This window comes from Ochotona princeps, chromosome 32, assembly GCF_030435755.1.
Source record: "Ochotona princeps isolate mOchPri1 chromosome 32, mOchPri1.hap1, whole genome shotgun sequence".
Lineage (NCBI taxonomy): Eukaryota > Metazoa > Chordata > Mammalia > Lagomorpha > Ochotonidae > Ochotona > Ochotona princeps.
The window spans coordinates 1,705,524-1,718,394 of NC_080863.1; positions in this window are offsets into that span (position 1 = coordinate 1,705,524).

A 12,871-nucleotide genomic window follows, 5' to 3' on the forward strand; every position below is an offset into this window, starting at 1 on the left:
TTTTCTCTCTCAACTAAAAGCATTTTGTAAGATTTCATTTAAATAAATAAGTTTAAAGAATTTTTATGTAAGAGTAGTGAGATAGCACTTTACATTCAGATGCATTTCATTCGTAAAAGCAAGCATTTGCCACCAGCATTGCGGGACACTGGGCCTGCCCCAGGGAATTCCTGTATGCCATGCAGGAGGATCTCGGGTTGAGTTCTGCCCTCTCTGCCTGTGACCTGTGTTCCTGCTGCTGGGAGGCAGCTGACGATTGCTTGAGTGTCTGTGGGACAACCGGAGATCCTGGTTCCTTGTTTTGACCAGGCCCAGCCTCGGCTCTTGCAAGACTTTGGGAAGAGAAAACAATGAATGGAGGTGGACACTCTTCATCTGCCTCTCTCTTGCTCTGTGTAATCAAATAAATTCAAATACACACTTAAAGAAAAAACTAAACCACTTTCTGCTACTTACAATCAAAAGAGCACATTTAGTCCTTAGGCCAATTTCATAAAATATCATGAAATTTCTTCATCTAGAAAGATGATTTCTTTAAATGTGTAAGGATAGAATGCAAAAACTATGTTTATTAGAGAAATTATTAGGTTTTGAAATCTTAATAAAATGGTGACAGGTAGCTGATGAGTCTTTATAAGTTTATGATAGTCTCAAGTTAGACCAGAGTGTGTTCCAACAAGCCACATGTAGTTGTTGCACAGAAGCAAAGAGAGATAGCCAAAGGACACAGGGCAATACAGCAGTAAAGTACCTCATGTACATGACCTTCTGAGAAGTGACGGCAACGTTCACACTGAACATGAATCGATACTAACTAGAACAGACTTTGCTGGAAAAAAAAAATCTACCAGTTACCAGGCAAACAACGATTTATGTGACAACTTGATTGTCCTAAAATAGGACAGCTTTATTCTCCCTTTTACACACCGTTACAAGTCACAAGTCAGACTGCTTTGCTATGAAATAGATATGGCAAAGCTTTTCAAAAGGATTTACATACTAACGATTTGCATTACACAAAATGTGGCACTTGTTAAACAACCACATGTATGGTCATCACATATCACCCATTTATCACTTATGGAAAATACGTAACAGCATTTCTCTACCAAAATTCTTATTCTGTCTGTTTTGCAGCTATTGCACATAAGCCTGATGGCATTCTTTTTTTTCTAGGCAGAAATGAACACTCAGAGGTAGGCATAAAATTTGCCTCAAACCCATTATCATTTCTAAATTTAGAAGAACGTTATTATTTATTAATTCTTGATTTGGGCTACAAAAATAGCTGGCAAAGCTTGAAAATCTTAGATATATTTTCTGATTCTGTCTTCTATATAGTTTTGTGTGTGTGCGTGTATTTGAAAGACAGAATGATAGAGTTGGAGAAGAAGGAGAGAGAAAGAGAGGGAGAAAAAGAAATAGAGAAAGATATCTTTAATAGGCTAGTTCACCCCCTAAAAGCCAACAGCAGCCCAGGCTGGGCGAGACAAAAGCCAGGAGCCAGGGACTGCATTCTGGTCTTCCACATGGGTGACAGGAGCTCAAATACTTGGGCCGTCTGCTTCCTCAAGGGAGCAGGAAATAAGAAGAAAGCAGACATGTAAACTTAGTCCTCAGCACTCCAGCATAGCTGGACTATTGCACCCGAATGTCTCCCTGTGACTTTGTTATGTGTGCTTCTGTACTGAGGGCTCCAGGCCAACTGTAAACATTTCTCTGGCTCGGAATGTGTCATTTCAGCAGCAGAAACATCCTGACCTCACTAGCGGTGTGAGACTCAAATTGCATCCATTTGGGACAAGTTCAAAAACTGTATATAAAGGGATATAGCAGATGGTTAGTTAAAAATAACATGAATCTAATAGTCAAAGATCAAGTGAAACGTCTTTCCCCTCGGGGTGTTTCCGTCACACTACCCAACTTGAGTTCCCATAGAAACCTTTCCTGGGCCTCCCCATGAGGGTACTTCAAAATCTTCCTGGGAAAATAAGATTAAAGGATAAATTTATTTTGATGCAAAAAATGTGAAATCTATACATAGCTTTTTAATAACATGTGTGCCAATTAACTTTCTCAAGATTATCTCTTATATGCATGGAATTCAAAATTGTGTCTAAAATAAATATACCTTTTACATTTCAATTTCCATGAATCTTTTGAGTTCTATAAATACCAAAAGATTTCCTGATATTGGTTCAAGTTTCTTAAAATGCATATTAGTTTCCTATTGCTGTAACAGATCAACAGGATATATATATATCAATAGGATATAAATCTATTACCTTTGAGGTGAGGGTTCCAAAAAAGCTTGGCAGGACTGTACAAAAGAATTTATTTCCTAGCTTTCCCAAACTCTAGAGGCCACCTGCTTTCCTTGCCTGGCAGTCCTCTGTCCCTCTGATATGTCCTTCACTGACTCTTACCTCCCTCTTGTAGGGACCTAGGGACCACCCACATAATCCACAGTGATCTCCACATCTTAACTCCCTCAACAGAATCCCATCTGCAAATCCTCTTTCGGCCACTCAAGGTGATTCACTCACTCGTGTCTGGAGACAGGAAACTGGGAGGCCTTTATTGGGCTTACCACAATGCCCTCCAGTGAAGCTTCTCTTTTCATTTAGGACTGAGAGTTTTCCTGTTCTGCTTATTGCTAACTATTATTTGCTGCTTGTTGTTCACAGTGAGGTTCCCATCTGTCAGGTTCTTGGATAAATGGGAAGGTATTGATTTTCTTTATTGGTAGACTCACTCAGGATTCTCAGTTAAAGACACAAAATGAGCTGTCCACACGGAAAACTTCTCAAAGTCCAAGAATTCTTTCCTGGAAATGTCCGTCACTCCATCATCATTTTGATGGAGCAGCATGAACTGATCGTTTCTTCCCGCTTGAAAGCCGCCTTCTGGTTTGTCCTCAAAGCGTTGCTCCGTCTTGTTTCTCTCCTCACTTCTCATTCCTGCTGAGTCTCTGTTGGGCTGTGTCCCGTGGCCACTTGAGTACACAGCATTGATGTTGTGAATCTGCTCTAGGTGGACTCATTCTCGGGCTCATCTCCAGTCTCGTGGCTTTAAAGGTCACCTCTGGGCAGCTGTTCAACCTTATGGTTAAGATGCTAGCATTCCACAGCCAGGTGATCAGCTGTAGCGTCTAACTCCAGCTTCCTGTTAGTGCGGACTGCGGGAGGCAGTAGTGAGCTTGTTCCTGCCTGCTCCTGGGAGATTGGCATAGGCTTTCAGGCTCCCAGCTTCAGCCTGGCCCTGGGTACTCTGAACATTTGGTGAAAGAACCAATGAATGAACTAGTTCATTCCTGCTCTCTTTACACACACACACACACACACACACACACATGTTCTCCAACAAATAAAAACAATTAATCAATAACGTCTCGATTTATCAAGCTTGGGTCCTCCCCTTAATTACGGACTTGAAACTTAGATTGCTCTTGTGACAATCTCTGCAGAAGTTTCCAGTTGGCATTTTGAATTCACTTGTCCAAAGTAGAACTTTCGAACTTCTGTTCATCTCTTCTACCAAATGTTCTTCCTCTCTAGTTTTCCCTATGTGATTAAACATCAGTATGTTTCAAACAGCTGGTAGAAGAATCCCACTCCCACCATGTGACACTCACACACCCCTCTTGGCTTTCACATCCCTGTCCAATTCCACATGCAGCACTGACAGCTCCACTTGTAAAAACTATCCAGTGTTTCACCAATTTGTCCACCTCTTTCACTCTCCATCTTGTCCAAACGACCGTCATCAGGCAACTGGATTACTGTGATAGCCTCTCGCTTGCTTTCACTCTTGCTCTCTTAATTTAGAGGGACCTTTCTCAAATGTATAACCGATAAGATCATTTCTCTGTCCAAAACCCTTTATCTTCTCATCTTAAACAAAACTGACCACTTTGGTATGCTGGTATAATTGGTAGATTGAGCGTATGAGTGATGTTCTCTTGAGATGATTTTAGAGAACGTGATGTTCTTGGAAAGTCTTCTACTAAACCTAGACAGTAAACGTTTCCATGAAGAATTTCAGGATCTAAACACCTGCTGTCTTAGGCAGACTAGGAAGGAGAGCCAGCCGGGGAAAGAAACCATGGGTTTGTGCTCCCACTGTGAATAGTGGTGGCAAAGATGTGAAACCTCGTGGGAGCAAGCCCTCTGAGAGTCTTACAACTCAGTTGTTAGCTTAGATGAAAGCTTGGAGACTTAGACGCAGGCAGAAAGAATCCAAGCAAGGCTAATCACGGACAAAGGGAATGGTGGGAACCTGCATCCTGAGGCGGTGGGAACAGAGAACTGAAGGGAAAACGTAAAAACCAACACCACAGAAGTGCCAATTAGGTTAGCTCCCTCGCCCCAGAGTGCCTGCTTCTGCTATCAAAACCAGTGCCCGCAGCTTGGAGATGCATTGTACTTTCAAGGAGTCTTTTCACTTCTACAATCAACTCCTTATTTTTGTTCAACTCTCATCATCACCAAGATCCTCTTAAATTCTGTTCCCTGTACCACTTTCTGATGGAGGTTTTAACTTTAGTGACTGTTAGTGAAATTTTCTTCATTCTATAAACCTCCCAAAGAAAGTAAAGCTCCTTCTACTTTGGTGTTTTTCAAGATAAGTCCATGATCTGAGCATTTTGTAAGGCCACAGTGTCCTTTCTCTTGTGGAAATATGTATTCTGACTAGTTCACAGGCTTTTAAGTCATTAGTGCATCAGGGACATTCAGTTTCCCATGAGTCACATTCACCAAAGATCAGTTATGGCGACTGTTTTTCACCTCATCTGCCCCCACACTAAGCTTTCCAGGCCCAAATCTTTCTGCCAATGTGTGAAAGTGTCATGTTTCAATATTCCATGATACCATCTTCTGCAAGACATGCCATTTCAGTTGTATCCTTTTCTGACGTTTCTAAGTTATAGTCTTGAAATAAGCATATCTCAGAGAAGCAAATAGAAATATCACCGAGATCATGACGCCAAAGGCCTAGAAAGTGTTTCTCTGCAGTCTTCAGGATAGCAAAGCAGCCTGGACCCACATCACCACACCTGCTGGAGAGGAGGAAGAATCTACCATGCCTAGTAGCTTGGGAGTATCAGCAGTGCAAAAGAGCCAAGTCCTTCTGAGTGCTGTTCTTATTCTTTCCGCCTTGTGAGATTATGGTCATTGAAGAACTAGACCGGATCACCTGAGAAGATCCAACGTGGAAGATAAATGATCACACTATGCTACTATTAAAGCGTCCATGGTTTTACTGAAATTTCGTTTTTGTTTTGAATAAAGTATATTTAAAAGGGGAGGACATCGCTGACACATGTGGGCCTCGTGTAGGGGTGAAGCGGGTCAGGATGGGGAAGGTAAGAGAGTTGTTCCTGCCTTCCTCCTGGGTCCTGGGGAACACAGTGTGCCCCTACCATTGCCAGGCTTCTTGTGAGCCTGGGAAGAGGCGGGTGAAGTGATTGCACCCACATCTCAGGTGAGGCAAATGCATGATTGAATAGTAAGTGGATGAGATTACACAGGGGGAGAGGTGCGACTTCTAACTGGTAACCCTGCCTACCTCTCCCATTTCATTTCCTCTCAAGAGATTAGTTTTTCAATCCATACACAATCAGATAATTATTCTTTGTGCAAAATGTTGACATAATGGATGCAAGATAAAATTCATTTCCATGTCAGCCACAGAGAAACAGTAGAGAACACTGTAACACCTGGCAATAATATAAAATAAAATAATGGCAGCAGGTAATTTACAAAGCAAAATAAAGCAAAAAGATGAGCCAAGAGGCTCTGGCAAGCATTTGGCTTTCTGATAAAATGCTAGTATCCCACACTGGAGGATGTGGGTTTGATACCTAACTCCTGTTTCTCACCCTGATTTCTTGCTCATGCAGATTTTGGGAGGAAGCAGTTACAGCTCCAATCATTGTGTCTCCAGGCACCCCAAAAGGACAGACTGGACTACGTGCTGGTGTCCAGCTTCAGCCTGGCCCAGCCTTGGTTATTAACAACAGTTAGGAAGCAAGCGGGTGGAAGAGCATTCTTTGTGTGCCCCTCTTTGTCTCTCCCTCTCGTCCATCTTCTCTGCCCCTCAAATAAATGGGGAAGTTTTTAAAAGAATGAAAATACAATAGGTAATGATGTTGTACTTAAAGGAAACGTGTAGTCAAAGAAGGCAAATGTTTTCAGTAGAGTTAAACTTTCTGCCACCAATAACGGACACTGAAGCATAGCCAGGTGTGAGAGAACAGGGGAAAACACACCCAAGAATCAGCAGAGCTCAGCAACATATGGAAACTGTGACCTTGACCTCAGCTTATTAAAGGGTTTCTCTGTCTTGTAGAGAAGTAATTCTATTATGATTAGTGATGTATATATATATATACACATATATATATATACACACACACTGGTTTTTATATATGTTAATTTTGTGGGGTTTTTAAAAAAGATTTATTTATTTATATTGGAAAGGCAGATTTAGAGACAGGTGAGGCAAAGAGGAAGATCTCCCATCTGCTAATTCACTCCCCATGTGACCGCAACAGCTGGAGCTGAGCCAATTCAGAGCCAGGAGTCAGGTCTGCCATGTGGGTGCAGGGTCCCAAGGCTTTGGGCTGTGCTTGCCTGCTTCCCCAGGCCACAAACCAGGAGCTGAATGGGACGTGGAGCGTCCAGGACAGAAACAAGCATCCGTATGAGATCCTGGCCTGTGCAAGGCAAGGATTTTGTAGTTGAGTTATCACATAAGGCCCAATTATGTGTTTACAATTAGAAAAGAGCATTCATCAGATGATGTACTTTATAACCTGATTTTAAAAAGAACTTTATAACCTTTTTAAAAACAGAATTGTCCAGATAAGGTTTATTAAAAATGTGCTCATTGCAGTCAAAGCCAAAATAAACAAATGGGACTACGTCAAACTAAAAAGCTTCTGTACAGCAAAGGAGATGATCAACAAAGTGAAGAAGCAACCAACAGAATGGGAAAAGAACATCTTTGCACACTGCACAACAGATAGGGGACTGATTTCCAAGTTTTACAAAGAGCTTCAGAAACTCAATGACAGTAAAATAACCCTGTGAAGAAATGAAGTGAATGAGCAGGCATTTTTCAAAAGACCAAATTCAAATCACTAACAGACATATGAAAAGATGCTCAGGCTCCCTAGCTATAGGAAATACAGATAAAACCACACTGAGATTCTACTTAACTCCAGTGGTTTTGTGGCTACAGGTTTGTGCTCACTCACCGTTGGAGGCAACAGTAACGGCTAACGCCGTTGGGGTTGCTGATGCTCTTGTAGCGGAGCTGGATGTAGTTCCTGGTTCCTGGATTCTTCCAAGCTCAGCTTCAAACATTGCAGACATCTGGATAGTAAACATGCATGTTGGTTCTCTCTCTGTCTTCCTCTCTTTCTGCTTTCAAATGAATAAAAATCAAAGAAAATGAAAGCAAAATGGTCTCATACTTACACTCACTCCACCCGGCGCTGGTAAACTGTTTTACTTTAACAAGCCTGCTGATTTTCTACACAGGTGAATCCAAGGAGTGACAGTAGAATGGTGGGTGTGCCTTAAATGGAATATTCTACCAATACCAACTGCATAGAAGACACACTGGCAAGGGTATGATTTTGCTACATTTCTATGCTATCCCATCTACATATCTTAGAATCCAGCAACTTCTCTGGAATACCCTAGCATGTCAAATCTCCATTGTCTTCATTTGTTTAGAGAAGGAAATAAAGCAGTGTTCCTGCATCTGTGATGAATAGAACCCTATCATGAGCTCCACATTCAGCAGGTGTCTCTATGCTTTCTAAAATGAATAGCCGACTAAGTGAATTGGCCTTTCCGTTACGGCAGAAACAGTGGGCCGCAGCAAATATTCCCCTTCTGGAATAACTGCTGTTTCTAATTTTGTCTTTAAATGTGAATTTGGTTTGTGTGTTTTCCTGTGTGTTTGGAAACCTAAAGTTGCAATTGATTTTGGACTGAAAACTTCTGTGTTTTATAATGAACCACTTGTGCCAGGAAGCCACACACTCCAAGATTTTAGGTCTCAGAGTTTGTGTTCATTGTTTTTTTAAAAGAAATACCAGACAGTCTGGATAATGAGAGTACATAGAAATCAGTCGGGATCCAGCTAAAAGCAGGGTGAGTACATGGAAAGTTACTAGAGAACATGAAAGAAGATGATGCAATGAACAAGAAGTCATCCAGTGAGGACAAGCACACAGATGGTCTCCTAGAACAAGCAAATACCTGATAACAATCAGTTGTGAAAGCATCGCTCTGCAGGGGGAAAATTCCTACTGTTCGGTTTATTTTCCATTTCTCTATGTCTGGAGACTTTTCCTCTCTCTGATGACGTTGATACCTTTAGATTTGAAGATTTAAAATCACATTATCCACATTTACAATACCCCCAATGCATTTACATAGATGCTTATGTGTTTCCTTTGAAATAGACTGTTTTATTGAGGATTATTTTGGATTGACAGCAAAACGGAATGGAAGGCACAGTGGTTGCCCCTATTCGCTCATTCCCACACATACTCAGTACCCCTGCTAGCAGCATCGCTTGGCCCCAGAGCGTTGACATTGGCTACTATCAGGTCCTTCATTTCTTAAGCCCATGGATTGAACTAAGGCTCACTTATGGTGTTTCTTGTTCTGCAGGTGTTGAGACGTCAGTGGTGATGTGGGTCTGTCATCATAAAAAGCTCTGTGCTTCAAGGATTCATCCTGCTTTCTCCAGCGTCTGGCAAACACTGGTCATCCAACTATCTCCATCACTTGGCCTTCCAGCACCACAGCTGGAATCAGGCAGTATGTCGTGTGTTCAGATTGACTTTCACTTAGTCATAGGCACCCCAGTTTCTTCCTTTCTTTTCATGACTAGGTAATTTATTTTCTTTTAGTGCTAAATAATATTCTTTTGTCTGAATATACCACAATGTATTCCTTCAACTTATTTTTTTGAAAAAAAATATTTTATTTTACTTAAAAGAATGACAAGAGGGGAAGAGGTGGTAGGAGAGAAAGGGACAGATCTTTGGTCTTCACATTCACCCCTCAAGCCAAGTTGAACCCAAAAGCCAAGAACTCCATCTGGGTCTCCCAGGTGGATGACAAGGTGCCAAGTACTTCCATCATCTGATGCCTCCAGGGGCATTAGCAGTGAGCTGGACGGGTAGCAGAGCTCCGAGATTTGGGATGCTGGTGTGGGAAAGGGAAGTTTAACCTATTGTGTGGGATGATGAATGCCACTCATTCACCTTCTGAAGGACATCCAGGTACATATATGTGCGTGGTTCTCTGTGGACATCCAGGTACATATATGTGCATGGTTCTCTGTGGACATCCATTTACGATTTTTTTGTAAATACTAAGGATCATAAATGCCATGGTAAGGATGTTTGATTTTGTAAGAAAACACCAATATTTCCCCCAAGTGTCAGACCTTTTTGAATTCCTAATAGCATTCCATTTGTCAGTGATTTTGTCAGTGTTCTGGAATTTGCTCATTCTAATAAGTGTGTAGTATTTTATTTTGATTCTTATTTTTGAGAGAAAGAGAGAAAGGAAGAGAGAGGCAGATTTTATCCTTTCATCCACCAGTTCACTCTGCAAATACCTGAGATTTCCGGGACTGGACTGGGCTGAAGCCAGCAAGAGGGAACTGAGTGCAGTTCTGCCCAGGCTGGGCACGTTACCTGCCACCCCAGAGTGCAGGTGGGCAGGAGTTAGAGTCATGAGTTGGAGCCAGGACTCAGAACCGGGCACGCTGAAATAGAGGCGGGTCTCCCAGCCAATGGCTTAAGACTAGGCCACATGCTGGCCCATGCCTTATGCTTTCTGTGTTTACTTCCCTGGCATCCTGCATTTGCCTGTTAGGAATAATGTACCTGCCTGTGAAAGATTATGCTGTATTTATCAGTAACTCAATGTTCTTTCTAATTACTTAAATCCCTGTTTGGTCAGGAAATGATTGGATTGGATTGTACATATAAATTTCAACCATAATCTATTTGAATTTCATCACATCTTTGCTTTATATATATTCATACGTGTATGGAAAAATTATAACTTAAAAACAAACACTCTGTATCCTGTGTTGTGACCTGCTTTGTCCAGACGAGATATTATGTAGTTAAAACAACTTACAAAAGGTAATAGCACTATTGTTACAATATTCTTTTATTGCCTATTATTCTACTGTATTAATAATCCCAAAACTAATTTAAACAATTTCTTTTTCTGTTAATAGACATTTTAATCAGTTTAAACAATTTTATTTGAAAGGCAGAGTCTCACACACACACACACACACACACACACACGGTGGGGCAAGGAGTGGAGAGAAATAGAGAGGTCTTCCATCTGTAGGTTCAATCCTAAGTGACCTAAATGGCTGGGTTTGGGCCAGGCCAAAGCCAGAAGCCTAGAACTGAATTTGGGTCTCCCATATGGGTGTCAGGGGCCACGCCTGGCCTGTCATCTGCTGTTTCCTCAGGCACATTCATGGCAAACCAGATTAGAAGTGCAACAGCCAGGACTTCAGCCAGTGCCTGCATAAGAGGTACTGGCACCACAAGTGGTAGTTTAACTCCATGCACCACAATGCCAACCCTTACATCATTTGAATGTTTTAAATGGTATGAAACCTTTCACAAGTGTTCTGTAGTTAGTTTTGTACACTTGCTTCATTCTTTTCCTACTAAACTTTCTTTGAATTGAAACACCTGAGTCAAAATTTTTTTTGAAAAAATGTTGATCTCTATATTTGAAAGGCTGAGTTTACAGAGAAAGAGAACGTGAGACAAAGAGAGATTGCCTCACGTACTAGTTTGCTCTCTTCTGGGCCCATCTGAAGCCAGGAGCCAGGAGGCTCTTCTCTGTGCAGGTGCAGCAACCCAAGCATCAGGCATCCTCAGCTGCTTCCCCAGGTACCTAAGTAGGGAGCTGGATACAAAGGGGAGCAGTAGGACATGAACTGGTGCCCAGGAGGGATGCAGGCAATGCGGACAGTGGCTTTACTGGCTATGCCACAAAGCAAGCCCCAAGAACTGACATTTTAAAGTCTTTTGAAAGGTATTGCTAGATTATACTCATGCAGGCTATATGGATTTACAGTCCTTTGAGAAGTTGATCAGTGTTATTCGACAAAATTGAAACTGTCAATACCTTTTTTAGGAAGATAGGATCAGAGATATGAAAGGCAGCAACATGTGGGAGAGAAGCAGGCAGGGCTGGGCCAAGCTGGCAGGGCCAGAAGGTGGGTGCACGCTCGGCCTTAGAGCTAACTTCAGAATGGCAGAGAGCACAGGCCCTCCTAAACTGTTTATAAACTCGATAGGTTCCTGAACTTTTTGGAAAATTTTTTCTTCTAACACTCCCACCTTGTAATATTATGATCACAGGAATGCCATGATACAAGGAGACAGACCTTCTCTCTTAACCATCACTCCTCAATAAACAAATTCCCCAAATCTCCTTTTCCAATGTATCCTAGGTGTAATGAGGCCATTTAGAAGATGGTGGTTAAGAGTTCATTTTGCTTTTGGCCAAAAGTGATTTTGTGGAATTCACTGGAGATTCTACTATAAAAGAATCCTTTCCTCAGTGTGAAGAAAATTGGGCAGTTATGGCTTTGGAGTGAATTATCTGCAGAGGTAGCAGCAAAGAAAGCTGGCGTCTACCAGCTTCACCTTAATAGGGCTGTCAGAATGCCAAATGCCTCCTTCATCTACCTGGGATTTTGCTTGCTTGCTATCTCTTGGGCCAGGCTGGAATTGCATTTTATTGGAAAAGGAAAAATGCCAATCAAAACATATATAATATGGAGAAATGTTTCTGTCTTAATTAATGGCTCTGTTTAATCTTCCTAACGTTTATATATACACACACACACAAACATTTGATGAAGAGATGTATACACATTTTTGGCTCCAATCTTGACCTGAAAATTGCAGAGAAAGGAGAAGGGAAAAGGCTGCTGATCGACACTTGGAAGATTCCACGGGTAGAAACAGCCGTGTATGTGCAAGACAAAGTACCGCAGGTTGTCACAGGTTAAGCCTCAGAGCAACTAAGGAGAATTCCTAGGGATTCATTTCTACTTCAAGGCTCCAAAGGTCCAAAGCACCCGATGTTCTCCAAAGGCGTTTCTCCAGGTTTCACCAGCGTCTCTGACCTGGTTCCGCCCTTTCTGCAAGGACCATGCCTGCAAGATGGGCCCACAAGTGTCCAAAGGTCACTATTTGTTTCAAGCTAATCTTAAGATCTTCACTCTGAGAAGACCTTAAGCCTTCTTGCCGTCCTATGTGATAGGTGTTGGAGCAAAGTTACATGCTACATGTGACAACAAAAACTCTTCCACTCGCGTCTCCTCTTGTTAGGGACGCCACAGGTTGGAAATGATTTCTTGTGGTCTTCTTATCTGCCTGTAAATACATTACTTGTAGTGGCAATTCTTTCTGGTGAATTTCTTGATTGGATTCACCAAGAAGTGGGTCTGGCAAAAGAGGGCACAATGCAGAGGAAAGTAGGATATGGATATTGTTTCTATTTGTCACCTTTCATGAGCTCTTCTTCTCTCCAACAATGAGAAATCAAGAAGTTTCTGTGCTGGTGCTGATGCAGAGTAACATGATTACTCTCTTTCCAGGCTAGCAGCACCAGTCCATAGCCAGCATGAATATTTGGGCAGATGCTTACGTCTTGACAAACACCACTTGACTGCTTCAACTTGCTAGCATGGTGGTCACTGCTGTATTCTTTGGAGAAAGATGAGCTGGTTACACAGTTGCACTTACTGCTTTTAGGTACTGTGTCAAGTGTCTGTAACATCTGGC